Raw genomic sequence first — 13,928 nt, forward strand, 5'->3', positions numbered from 1 at the left:
GAATCAATGAACTATGAGGAAGACAAGTTTTGAATTAATTCCCCCGTTATTGAAGACACAGCAGTAGAATGCATACACAGGAGTTCTTAATTAAATACAAATCAGGGCCTGCCCCATGGAGCAGAATTGCAGCTTTGCGGCCCAGCGTTTGCCAGTTAGAACCCCAGGTGCAGACCTACACACTGGTTGTCAAGCCATGCTGTGGTAGGCGTCCCACATATAAAGCAGAGGAAGATGGGCACAGATGTTAGCTCAGGGCCAGTTTTCCTCAGCAAAAAAGAAGATTGTCAGCAGACCTTAACTCAGGGCTAGTCTTCCTCAGAAAAAAATAAATACAAATCGTGAAACCATTTTCAATTTCTTGTGTGCCTACACAAGTTACTGGAAATGTCAGAAGAAATATCAAAATCCCATTCTATAAAATTACATTTAAAATTAAATTCAAACTTACCCAAAACTGATTCTTATAAAGAATTAATTCTTTTTATAAAAATTATCTCACAAGAATCATCAGGTCTATAGACTTCAATGAAAAGTTTAAAAATAAAAAGAGAATCACCAGCTCTGGAAGTAACAAAAGATATATTCCAAAATAATTTATCCCAATGTTGTCATAGTTTACAAAACACTCGACTGCTATAACAGTTACATGAGCAGAGTCTTCTCAAAATAAAAAATGAAGTTGTTTAAAGTATACATTTTGATAATCTAAAATGAATTTCCAGAAAATTTGGCTAGAAAAATTTTATGATCCCTCAAGATATCCCATTTGTGAAGTATTATTCTTTATCCTATTAAAATCATGACATTGAAAATATTTTGTGTGATTTGTAAGCATATGTTATCCCTGTATATCTAATATCCGTATTACATTTTATATATAATAAAATACTTTTAAAGAAAAAAGTTTTATATGTAAGTGCTTCAGTAGCTGGCACTACTTATGCCCACATTTGTCCAAGTTATCTAATTTAATTCTCATAAACAAACTGGCCAAGCAGGCGTTATCCAATTTTACAGAAGATGATCCTGGGGCCTAGACAGGCTACAGGTCATGTGCAAAACCACAAGCCACCAAGGGGCAGAGATGTAACTTGAGACAAAATCAGTCTTTTTTCAAAGCCCGTGTTCCCTCTACCCCACACATTCACCAGGTTGTTCAGAGAACGTCCCCAGACCTTCTCCTACAGCCCCAAGGCCAGACTACCGCTCTGTCAAAGGGCAGCCTCTGTGGATGCTACTGTCATCCTCTCAGTCTTGGGAGATAATTGGAGCATTAAAGGAGATTGACCTTTTCACTTTGTCCTTTGCTGTGCAGAAATGTCCCCATCCGAGGGAGTCCCACTTGCTTATCTTCGATTTTGTTGATTGTGCTGTTGGCATAAAATCCAAAAACATCATTGTCAAGACCAAAGTCAAAGAGCTTTTCTCCTGTGTTTTCTTCTGGGAGTTTTATGGTTTCTGTTCTTATGTATAAGTCTTCAGTCCTTCTTGAGTTGGTTTTTGTGTGTGGTCTGAGATAATTCCGATTTCATTCTTCAGAATGTGGAGATCCAGTTTTCTCAACACCATTTGTTGAAGAGGCCATTTTTTCCCATAGCGTATTCTTGGTACCCTTGGTGCACATCAGTTGATTGTACATTCTTGGGTTTACTTTTTGGCTCTCTCCCTTTAGGAAATAGTGTTCAGAATCTTAGCAGCGCGTCCATTCCATCGTGTAGATCCAAATTTTTGTTGGTATCATTTTCCTTCTGCCTGGAGAAATTCTTATTTATTTGTGTTTATAGTTAAGATTTTCTGGAGAAGAATTTTCTTAGCTTTTTAAAAAGTTTTTACCTCATTTTCTTAAAAGAATAGACTATTTTTTAGAGCAGTTTCAGTTTCACAACAAAATGGAATGAAAGTTACATAGATTTCCATATACCCCCAACCCTACCCATGCACAGTCCCCCTATTATCAACATCCTTACCAGATGGGACATTTGTTACAATTGATGAACCTGAATTGACATGTCACTATCACCCAGGACACACTTACATTCATTGCTGAAGTATGTTTTTGCTGGTATGGAATTCTAGGTTGACATTTTTTCTTTTATAATATTTGCAACTATTCCTCTATTTTATCCTGGCTTGTATAGATTCTGGTGAAAAGTTTGCTGTAATTATTTTCACTCCTCTGCAATTAATGTGTCTTTTCTCTTAGGTTGCTTTTAAGATTTTCTCTCTATCACTGGATGAAATAATTTGATGATAATGTGCTTAGTGTGGCTTTCTTTATGTTTATTCTGCTTAGATTGCTTTGGGTACTAAAGCTGTGGGTTTATGCTGTCATCAAATTTGGAAAATGACAGGCAATTATTTCCTCAACTGTACAGCAAAAGGATTATTTGAGGAAGAACAGGGAGCCCAGTGTCACTGGATGTAAATTTTACAACAGAGGAATAAAACCTGATCACCCTCAGAAAATCAGTTTAGGGCCCTTGTGGATTGCTCTAAAGATTATACTTTTTTATTTCAAATAAAAGTGAATCTTTAACACTTTCTAAGTGGTAACATCTAGTGCAATAACCAGGATTTAAAACAAGAACAAAAACCACTTAAGCCTCCATTTTTTTTTTTTTTTTTTAAAGATTGGCACCTGGGCTAACAACTGTTACCAATCTTTTTTTATTTTTTTTTCTGCTTTATCTCCCCAAACCCCCCCCCGTACACAGTTGTATATCTTAGTTGCAGCTCCTTCTAGTTGCGGGATGTGGGACGCCACCTCAACGTGGCCTGAGGAGTGGTACCATGTCTGCACCCAGGATCCGAACCCTGGGCCGCAGCAGTGGAGCACGTGGACTTAACCACTCGGCCATGGAGCCGGCCCCCCAATTTTTTTTGAAAAGAGAGGATTTAATTTGATTTTGCTACCATAAACTTCAAGGAGGCATTTTCACACTTTCAAAGATTCTCATGGTGTTTCTGGATTTTTTATTCCTTTTCTCAGCCACTCACAGAGCAGCAGCCTATCTGTTCCTCCTTTGGAAGGCAGCCAAGCACAGCACACTGGCCGTTTCTTATTTTCCAATAGGATTTTTGTAATGCATTTATGATTCCTCCATTTCCTGCAATAAAGAAACAGAACACACAAGGAAGTTTAGGAACAACTAAGCTAATAGTGTGGAAGTCTGTTGCTCTGTTCTCAGATTAAATCAATATTTCCTGTTGGCATTAAAGTTTTTACATCACTTCGTTCATGTCTCCTTAACAAGTATGAGAGTATTCCCACAAAGAGGTGGCTTCTGTGAGCCATTTAGACTCTTCGGAGTAGATCAGAAAAGATTGCAAAACCTCCTTTAAGGTTCCTGATGATCCTTGTCAGAAAAGAAACAAACAATGTTCTCTGTTTCCCATACAACAAGTCTATTTGGTCTAAAGTTCCATGAAGATTAGAGAGGGACTGACTCTGAATTGGAATTTCTCAATTCTTTCAATCCTCTCATTTCCCTGCCCATTTTACCTGAAACAGGCATCAAGAAAAAGAAGAGCAACATGAGGAAAAGGAAATGGATTCTCATGCTTGACAGGCTTCACAGCACGCTGAGACTAGATGGAGGGACATGTTCGTTCACTTTATAAAGATTCCAGCCATTAGCAGAAGGAAGCAATGGCTGCAATTCCTGTAATATTACAGTGATGGCAATATGACATGTTTCCTGATATCTCACTCCAGTGTCTCTTACCACACAGACAAAGCCCACTCACCCAGGAGTCAGTGACAAACCTAATCGCTGAAGTAGATTTTGATATGAGCATACAGTTATCCTGATGCCCTCTAGGCTCCAGGAGCTTGTCCAGGGCTGGCTCAGACCTGGTTGTAGATATAGGTAGGGAAGACCTGCCTCCTTTTGGAAGCAGTCCTAGGGCATGTAGCTTGGGGCTGACTTGTCCCCAGTGTGGTACTTCTAAGCTTTCTGCCTTCTTTCTAAAGTCCTGGGAGAGCCTGAGACCCACCAGAGAAGCTCATTAGTCCAGCCTTGGACATATTCAGAGTCTAGGTGTCAGCTCAGGCTGGGCCACCCCTTGAGACTGCACACATTTGAGTGAATGTGAGATAAAACAAGATTGTCTTTTAGGCAGTAAGAAAATGGAGGAAAAATGGGCTACATTGCAGAGCACCTGACCTGATGCCCCTTGGCCATAATGGGTGCTATAAATAGGGTGAAACTCAGCTTACACTTCATCATTGTCTGAAAATTGCCAAATTCATGAGTTAAGAGGATGTCTCAGTTTTCTTCATCAGAGAAAGAGAATGCTGAGATGATCTATTTGATTGACAGGCATATGTTCCTTGTGGCTGGCACTCCCTAAACAAATGAAGGTCTTAAGAAGATAAATTTAAGGTCTCTGGTTACTCTTGGCTCATGAACATTCAAGGAAGTCCAGGGATCAGATGATTTCCAATGATATAGATTCAAAGTGTACAGGGTCAACTACTTGCTTTTTATTTTTAATTATTAGGCTTAAATGTTAAGGAATCCAATCAGAGGGTTTTATTGGTGGATAGAGTATTTAATTGGGAGCTGAAGTCACCATGTTGTTGCCTGACTGTTGCATTGTGTGTGCAGTTATGAGGGATATAGCGAGGTTCCAGAGTGTGTTAGTTCAAGGAGTGTATATTCAGGATCCTGGTGAACCTATTGGATTCTGTAAGCAAGCAGAACCTATTATAGATAGAAACAAGTACCATGTACTTAGGTGTAGGTAGGTGGGTGGAAGGGGGTGAGATACAAAGAGGGGCCAATGCTGGTCTGTCTGTCAAGGAGCTCCCATGTAGAGAAAGGCAGACGGACACACAGTGAAGTAAAATATAGGGAGTGGATTTTGGTGTCATGATAAAGGTTCAAGCACAGGGCTGTGGAAATGCAAAAGATGGTAAGTCATGCTGAACGTGAGTTTAGATAGCGCATTTAAAAGGAATTCGTAGTCGTAGACACTTCATCATTTTAAAATCTAACTTTCCTCTAGAGCTCAAGCTTTGAGACAAAGCAGGTATTCTTAATGGGAAGGAAGTGAGTGTGGGGTGGCATGGGTATTGACTGAGCAGAGAGTCTTACTCCGTCTTAGGATAAAAGAGAGAGGGCGAGGCGGACGTTGTAGAGAATTATAACCGGCTCTCAGCCCAGGCGCAGGGCTGGACTCCTCAGACCCTGAGGTCGCTGGTGAGGACCTGCGTCTCCACGTGGGAACAGCCCTCCACAGTTTAGACCCCCCTCCTTCAAAGACTGGGAGGCATTTCTAAATCAATAGCACTATTTCGTAAGAGATTCTTTGGGATCAAAAGCCACTTTTTCTTGTCTGCTAATTTAGAAACTGGGGATTGAAGATTGGGCTATGGCAGTGGCCCCATCCCCACTCACAAAACGAGTTTTGAGGAGGATTTCTGTACTTTAAAAATTTTATAAGAGTTATGCATGTTTGTGGTGAAAATTCAAACAATAGGGGGCCAGCCCGGTGGCGCAGTGGTTAAGTTCACACATTTTGCTTCAGCAGCCCAGGGTTCGCGTGTTTGTATCCCACGTATGGACCTATGGACCACTTTCCAAGTCATGCTGTAGCAGGCATACCACATATAAGGTAGAGGTTGGTGGGCATGGATGTTAGCTCGGGCCGGTCTTCTTCAGCAAAAAGAGGAGGATTGGCAGCAGTTAGCTCAGGGCTAATCTTCCTCAAAAAAAAAAAAAAAAAATTCAAGCACTAGAAGAGTGAGACAGTGCCTTTCACTTCTCTTCTCCTCAGGTAACCACTGGTAAGTATGATTTTCCTTCTTTTTGGCTTATTATACCTTTTCTTAACATGAAAAGTACCTTTAGCCTCTCAGGTAATAGCAGTTACACATTTGCTGTCTACTGATAAATATGTGCCGATGGAGTGTGAGGACACTAATGAGAGTGGGTGTCACTCCTTGGCCCCAAGGCTTTGAGGTACCAGGGCTTGACATGCAGACCCTGCAAACTATTGTACTAGACACACTAGGTTTCTTCTCAGCTGAGTCAGTGTTTTTTCCAATTTTTCTTATGTCTAGAAAGGAGAGACAAATGTCATTTAAAATTTTTGTTCCTACCAGTCTGTCCTTTAATTTCTGCTGTTTTTTAAAATTCTATTATTTAAATATAGAGCAGAGGACCAGTCCTGTGGCCTAGTCATTAAGCTCAGCATGCTCTGCTAAGGCGGCCCAGGTTCGTGGGTTCAGATCACAGGCGCAGACTTACATCACTCATCACCCATGTTTTGGTGGCAACACACATACAAAATAGAGGAAGATTGGAACTTATGTTAGCTTAGGATAAAACTTCCTCAAGCAAACAAAGGAAGATTGGCAACAAATGTTACCTCAGGGCTAATCTTCCTAGGAAAAAAATATGTAGAGAGAGAGAGAGCAGAGATTTGGTTGACCCAAGTTTTGGTTGAGGGGCAGCTCTATGTGGAGGGTGGAACACTAGGTTTGGAGGGAGACATGACCAGTTTAACTCTCAGCCCCATCATTTCTTATTAGGGTTTGTTTGATAAATTCCTTAAGCTCTTTCAACCTCTGCACCTCAGCAATAAAGCACAGAGAGCAAAACACGTCCTGTTCAGCCCACAGTGAAAGCCTATGAGTTAATGAAGTGAAATTGATTATAAACGGCAAATAACCATGTGACCCAAGTGTCACTCATGTGGCCCTCAGGAATAATAACCAGTGAGGGGTGTTGAGCAATATTAAGGCAGAGGAAAGATTGTGGCGTGCGTTCCCAGCAAGGGAATCCAGGATTTCAACTCTTTTCTTTACCATAACATAGTCTCGGACTGTGCATCCATTCTCCTTTGCTGCTATTTCAATCTAGGAATGACCATGGTTATGTAAGTTCTATAGGCAAAGACAGGCATTGTCTCAATTTTACAGATGAGGAAACTGAGGCTAAGAGAGGCTGAGTAACTTGCCCTGGGCCACCCAGCTAGTGGGTGGCAGTGCTCTGAACTGCAGGTGACTATCTACATTTCCCAGGCACCCCTGCCCTCCAGGTACCATAAAGATTGACCAAAGGAAAGCATTGGCTGAAGATAAGAGGGCAGGAATTGGTGAGACACTGGGATCTTTCTCTTCCTGTACTGTAGGAGGCATCTCCTCTGTGCCTCCAATTCCTACCAGAAGGCCGCTTCATCCATGATCCTTCCAACAGGCCCATCTGCCAAGACTCAGTAGGGGGTCCATATCCTAGGCTTTGGGAACATTACCTCCTTCCTCCCTTTGTCCTCCTAGACCTAAGGATAGTAGTTTCTTTCTGCTGTTGCAAATTCTGAGGTAACTCGCCATACATTTGGGCTTCTCAGCTCTCCTATCACCTGTATAGACAATTACTTATATTGAATTCCCCTTTTAAGATGCTTAAATTTATTTGTTTCCTTTGTCTTCAAAGTCTGTGCTCTAAAACTTCACAATATTAAAGTTCTGTTCATTCTTCCTTTGGTGGTGACATTACCCTATGGCCAACAGCTAGGGTAATACTTTGCTACGCACTGCCCTCCTGTGTACTTTACCAGCATCAGAAGATTCAGCATAGAGAGGAGTCTTTGAGATAAGGGTATGGAGTTGCCAGCAGCCACCATCTTGTTGCGGGTCCTCCTTTACACTTTCTCACAATAGTGTACGCTTCCTTTGCAAGTGTGCATGTGAGGCAGTCTCCAGCATTCCAATTTTTCACTGTTATTTTAGCTTACTTGTTTCTCTCCAAAAGAATGTAATCAAGGAAAGTGGAGCAAGAACATTTCCCCAACTATAACCACAGAGGACCTTTCCTTCTGGAAGGATGGCAAACTGTAGGCCTTTAGTCTGGGACCCTCAACGGAAGTGTCTTGTTTTGTCAGTGAATTAGGCCTCCATGGAGGCTGAAAAATCAGCTTAGCCCTTCGTCTCATTTGCCTGCTTTGTGCATTTATATGCTATGTGTCTCCTGAAAGCCTCCGAGCTTGATTCCTGCTTTAGAAGACAGTGTCTTCCCTGCAAGCCCAAGTCTGAGAGGCTTCTCCACATGGGGAAGTGGACTAGAGGAAACACTGGGTAAGGGAGTTGTCTGTCTCCTCTGAACTAGCTGGCTGTGGACAAATAATTAATATCACCTTTAGACAGCAAGTTTTCTTGGCATTATTGCATCTTTCAGGCATGAACAATCATTTTTGATCCTTTAGCTTCCTGCAAATACCCTTGACTTGTAAACACTTTGTGTGATATTGTGTTGCATGCACTGTACAATAAAAAAAAGAAAAGAAAAAACTGTGCAAAGGAGGAACAAGAGTTGGGCCTGAGGGATACCTGGCTCAGCATGTGTCACAAGATTCATGAGCTGCTTAATCTAGCGGAGGAGAGGCAGTCAGAGACACAAGCGTTCTCACCAGGAGCCAGACCGCAAAGGTGGGAGAGCAGAGAGCATATTTAAGAATAGCGTATAGTCTGGTCTGGCCAAAGTCTAGTGGACAAGAATGGGAACAAATTTGCATTTGATTTGGCAGAGAAATGAGGACCTTGCCATGAGTTCTGGAAAACTTGAAGTAAATTTAAATTGTCTATCATGCTGAGTATACTGACAACTCCTTCAATAAAGACTGAGGAGAAAGGATAAGAAAGTTGTACATAGGATTGGGCCAATGACCCTAGTTGTCACTCTTTCAGAAATCTTTTTGTTTTAAAGACCATTTACGTAATCTACCAGCTCATGATGTCAATTGATGACTCTGGGAGCCTGACCACTGTGAGATAGGATGTTGATGCCCAGGGACATTCACTGGGTCTCAGCCACTCTGTCCTGCTCCTCTGCGTCTCAGCAGCAATGTGGTTCTCAGAGCACCTAGGCCGTCCAGAGGGAAGATGCTCTCACTAGAGGCATTTTCTATGCTGAGGACCTGGGCCAAATTACAATTCAAAGACTGTAGTGGAAGGTGAAGGATCTACTTTCTCAAGGGTCCCACATTAAGAGTCACTGAGCTCTGTATCAAGCAAATATGAAAATCATCCTGCATCACCATTTCTAGTCCTCATTTATTTACATGCAAAATAAATTCATTTGAAGAGATGATGCTTAAGATCTTCTTTGGGTCAATCAGTGAGGCTGCTTTTCAAGGTTTTCCACACCCCTCGTGTCCTAGCTTCATGCACTCATCCTTCAGTCTTCTCAAAGTGGACCACATTAATCCAGCCACAATCATTGACTCCCCACCATTGCCACTGATGAGGGACTATCCTTCAGAGTTCCACGCATAAGTCTAGCAGATAGAGATACTTCTTAGCTTTGTGAAGGGGAGAATAAATTGACAAAGTGCTTCCATGTCCTTATCCTACACCAGTTCTACACAGAGAGCTCTTCCCAGTATCTACTCAGGTCACAAATTCAAATCCCAAACCACCTCTTTTAACCCTATTCTATTACTTATCTTCTTTCTCCCTCACTCTGTCTTTCTCCACTGGCTCCATATATGGTCTACAATCACACTCAATTCTTTATTTAAAAGCAACCTGTCCTTGACCCTTCTTTTCCCCTTAAACCATTCCTCTTCGTCTTTCATTCATTATCAAATTTCTGCTAATCCCTCAACCCATTCCTCCTCGATTTATTGCTTCCTGGAATGCATCTCAAGAAATTCTTCTCTCCCCAATTTCAACAATGACTTTTACATCTCCAATCCAATGACTTCTTTCTCCATAATCTTTGATGTGACCTGTTTGCAACATGTGACTTGTGGGGTCATCTTCAATCTTACAATCTGTCCCTCTAATTCAATTCAACATCCAGAAAACTGTGGACCTCTGCTCCATATAAAGACTTTAGGACCTGATGCTGTAAAGTGTACAAAGATAAGCACTGTTTAGTCTCTCGGCTCTGTGCCCTTCACTATTCCCAGTCTAATGGAAAAGACACAGACACCGACATGGTAACATGTAGTATCAAATATATACACTTTTGATTTTGTCCTCCTAGCCTCATATTTATTCCCTTTGATTCATCTTGGATTTTTTCATCCTTCTCCTTTCCCCTAAGCCCCTAAAAGGGAATATCTTCAAGAATTTTACATTGTCTTAACAATGATAATAATGATGATGATCATCATCATGACAGCTGACATTAGTTGAGTGCATACCATGTTCCAGACACTGAAAGCAATTTAAAATTGCGTAAATATAAATTGTATAAGCAGTTTATATGCATTTACTTCATTTGAATCATGCATAACTCAATAAGGATGATACAATTACTTGCACTTCACAAATGAGGAAATCAAGACTTAGAGAGGCTAGATACATACCCCATGGTCTTAATTATATACTAAATTCTTACTCCTGGTCCTCTTATTGCTGCATATAATCCTTGAGATGTGGGTTATCTATGCCTCTATGCAGATGATTTCCATCTTCATCACTAACCTGGGCTACTTTTCCAACTTTCCTGACTGATCTTTGCATCTATTTTAAAATTGCTATCATCTTGATAATATTTAGCACCTTACCCTCACCTCAGCTTGTAATCAAGCCTTCAGTTTTTTGTAAATATCACCTTCACTTTCTAATTGCTTGGTAATGTAAACTGGAATCTAGATTCTTTCTGATTCTTCTCTTTTTTTAATTGCTCAAATGCAGTTACTCCCTGCATCCAGCCGCTTCTTTCTACACAATGGTTTGCACAATCTGCAAAGCCCAGCCCAAGTATGAACTCCTCATGGTCCTGAACACTCTGGTTGAAAGTGATTGCTCCTGATTCTGCATTTGTGCAGAGTATATTTTGTATCACCCCTGAGGTTACTGCCAAACACCATAGTGAATGTCATATACTATCACAGTTTATGAACATTTCTTATGACATTTAATGGATAGTGTCAATACATTTGTGTCTTTGTGTTAGTGAGAAAATAGATGCTCAAGTCCTATATTGCTTTCATCCTTTGAACAATTGGAGATATTTTAAAACTGGGAAATTGAGGAACAAATATAATAATGGAGAAATAATCCCAGAAGGCTTAGGAAATAGAAAGGAAACACAGCAGGTAATGCAACGTCAACAAAGTATTTACAGTGGGAGAACAATCTGAACATATTTACATTTTAGCAGAAAATTCATAGTGAATATAATATGGAGGATGGATTACAGGATTATGAGGTTCAAGGCTTGGAGAGGAAGAGTTGTACTAAGAGATTAAGGCCTGTTACATTCTCAGCTACAAGGGGATAAAGACGCAGACAGACTTAAGAGCTAGAGCCACTTAGAAGGTAGTATCAAATGTTGATATCATTGAGCGTGAGAGAAGGAATTAAGAGTGTGAGAATGCAGGAGAGGAAGACTGTCAGTGTTCAGTCAGGGGACAGCGAAAATGTTGGTGCCATTAGTGAGGAGATAAAATTAAGGTGATAATACCCAGTAGGATCTGAAGGGAGACAAGCTCTGGAGAGAGAGCCAGGATGAAGATATGATGTCTTTAAACAGGCTCCTTTCTGGAACAATCTAACTGGTAACAGGAAGCCATCAAATGTTTCACACATGATGACTGACATGCACCAAGCTGTATTGTGGTACCCAGCACTGTATTTGGTGCTTTAATGCATTTTTGTGACAAAAAGTTATCAGATCAGTCTTATAATCTGGATTTTAAGGCTAAGGAAATTGAAGCTAAGAGAAATGAAATAACCTGGGAAAATTCAAGTTTGGAGTCTAGCTCCATCAGGCTCACAGATTATGTTAATGTCCACTTTGCTGCTTGAAGTCAATATAACTATGTGTTACACCATCTTTTTGTTAAAGGCTTTGAGAGTGAGTTTCCCAATGGCAAGGTTAATGACACTATGTGGTGGAAAGTGTATAGGAAATGACTAAAGGGAATTGAAGCCATACCTCACCCGCTCAAACCTGACCACAGAGCTGCTACAGTTTTGAGAATTCTCAGATAACTGCCTTTTGGAAGTGCCCACCATGACATTTATGATGCCAGAGCACCAAAAGAAATTCAATGAAATGATGAACTTGGCATCTCTATCTCAATCTCCTCTCTCATAGTTTTACAAATAATTTATGGTTGCGTACATCAGAAACCAGAAAACCTTCTCTGTAAAGGGCTAGATAATAGACATTCTTAGGCTTCACTGGTCATAACAGTTTCTGTTGCAACTACTCAGCTCTGCAGGTGTAGCACCAAAGCAGTCATAAACGATATGTCAACAATGGGCATGGCTTTGTTCCAAAAGAACTTTATTTACAAAAACAGGGAGCAGCTGGATTTAACCAGTGGGCCATGGCTACTGACCCCTGGCAGACATTCGTAAGATGGTGAGTGTGTAGGTGCCTCTAAGATGGTCTCTGATGACCCCTGCCTACTAGTATTCACACTCTTATGTAATCCCCTCCTTCTGCTTGTGGAAATGGACTCATTGACTTATTTCTAACAAACAGGATGTGGCAGAAGTGATGGATGCCAATTTTGAGATTAACATATAAAAATAACGTATGTTTAATTTTGGGTGCCCTCTTACACACTCACTTGCTGACTCTGAGGGAAGCCAGTTGCCATGCTTTGAGCTGCCCTATAGAGAGGCCCAGGTTGCAGAGAACTGAGGGAGACTTTTAGCCAACAGCCAGCGAGGAACTGAGAACCTTAATCTAATGGCCTGCAAGGAACCGACTCTTGCCAACAACCTCATGAGTGAGCTTAGAGAAGTAGATTCTTCCCTGTTAAACTTTCAGATGAAACTGCAGCCCTGGTTGACAGGGCGACTGCAATTACATGAATGCCTTTATCCTGAAGCTCCAGTCAAGCCAAACATAGCTTCTACCCGCCACAGACTCTGGGAGATAATCAATGTTTGTTGGTTTTGCCCACTAAGTTTTGGGGTCATTTGTTTTGCACCAGTGAGTAACTACTATAGTGAGGTGTAATACAAACAATACTCTACAAGAGATTTGGAGACCTGTGTTCTGGTCCCAGCGTTTTGATAGATTTACTCTGAGAATTTAGGTTGGTTACTGACCCATTCTTGGCCCTCCATTTTCTCTCTGCTTGCAAAAGGGACAAGAATCATGAGTTTCCAAGTTATTACAGGTCTAAATCTTCATAGTTTTTGAATTGAGTCAAACCGACTCTTCATCTAAACCAGAATCATGAATTGGAAACCTATGGGTGAAATACAGCCGACCAACTTATTTTTATATTATGATGTAAAGTTTCTCTAGTGTGGAGGGTATATTTGTGTTTTGTTTGGAGCATTCACAGGACAGGCAGGTTTTAAGAAACACTAATCTGGTATCAGATCTCGGCTTTAGCATCCTGGATACGTGCCAGACTCATAACCGGCAACACTTGCTCAGAGCTGCACACCCAGCTACGGGATTAGTGAACCTGATGACAAGCTATAAACACTGGGGGAAAGGGGCCAGCCCAGTGGCACAGCGGTTAAGTTCACACATTCCAGTTTTGGGGCCTGGGGTTTGCTAGGTCGGCTTCTGGGTGCGGACCTATGCACTGCTTAGCAAGCCATGCAGTGACAGGCATACCACATATAAAATAGAGGAAGGCGGGCATGTATGTTAGCTCAGGGCCAATCTTCCTCAGCAAAAAGAGGAGGGTTGGCAGCAGATGTTAGCTCAGGGCTAATTGTCCTCAAAAGTAAAAAATAAAAAAATAGGGAAAATCAACAAAATTTCTAAATGTTTTTAAACACAGTATATATTTTAGAAAAATAATTTTAATAAAGGCCTGGAATTTAATTCTCCTGGAATTAACTATTTTGGGACTACCTGCCTGTCATGTTCATGTTGTTATGAACATCATGGCTCACTGAACAGGACAGACCCTGAGATGCATAGAGTGGGCACACTGCTTTCCAAAGGGCTGAGATTTGCCTCTGTCCGTTTGATTCTTGCAGGCTC

The 13,928-nt window shown here is 41.1% G+C and overlaps 1 long non-coding RNA gene across 1 annotated transcript in view; it reads left to right on the top strand.

The window, feature by feature from the left end:
• The window catches only part of LOC139080010 (uncharacterized), a 34,567-nt gene that overhangs the window by 5,926 nt on the left and 14,713 nt on the right, over positions 1-13,928 (top strand). The gene's annotated exons all lie outside the window — the stretch shown is intronic.

The sequence above is a fragment of the Equus przewalskii genome, chromosome 28, assembly GCF_037783145.1.
Source record: "Equus przewalskii isolate Varuska chromosome 28, EquPr2, whole genome shotgun sequence".
NCBI lineage: Eukaryota > Metazoa > Chordata > Mammalia > Perissodactyla > Equidae > Equus > Equus przewalskii.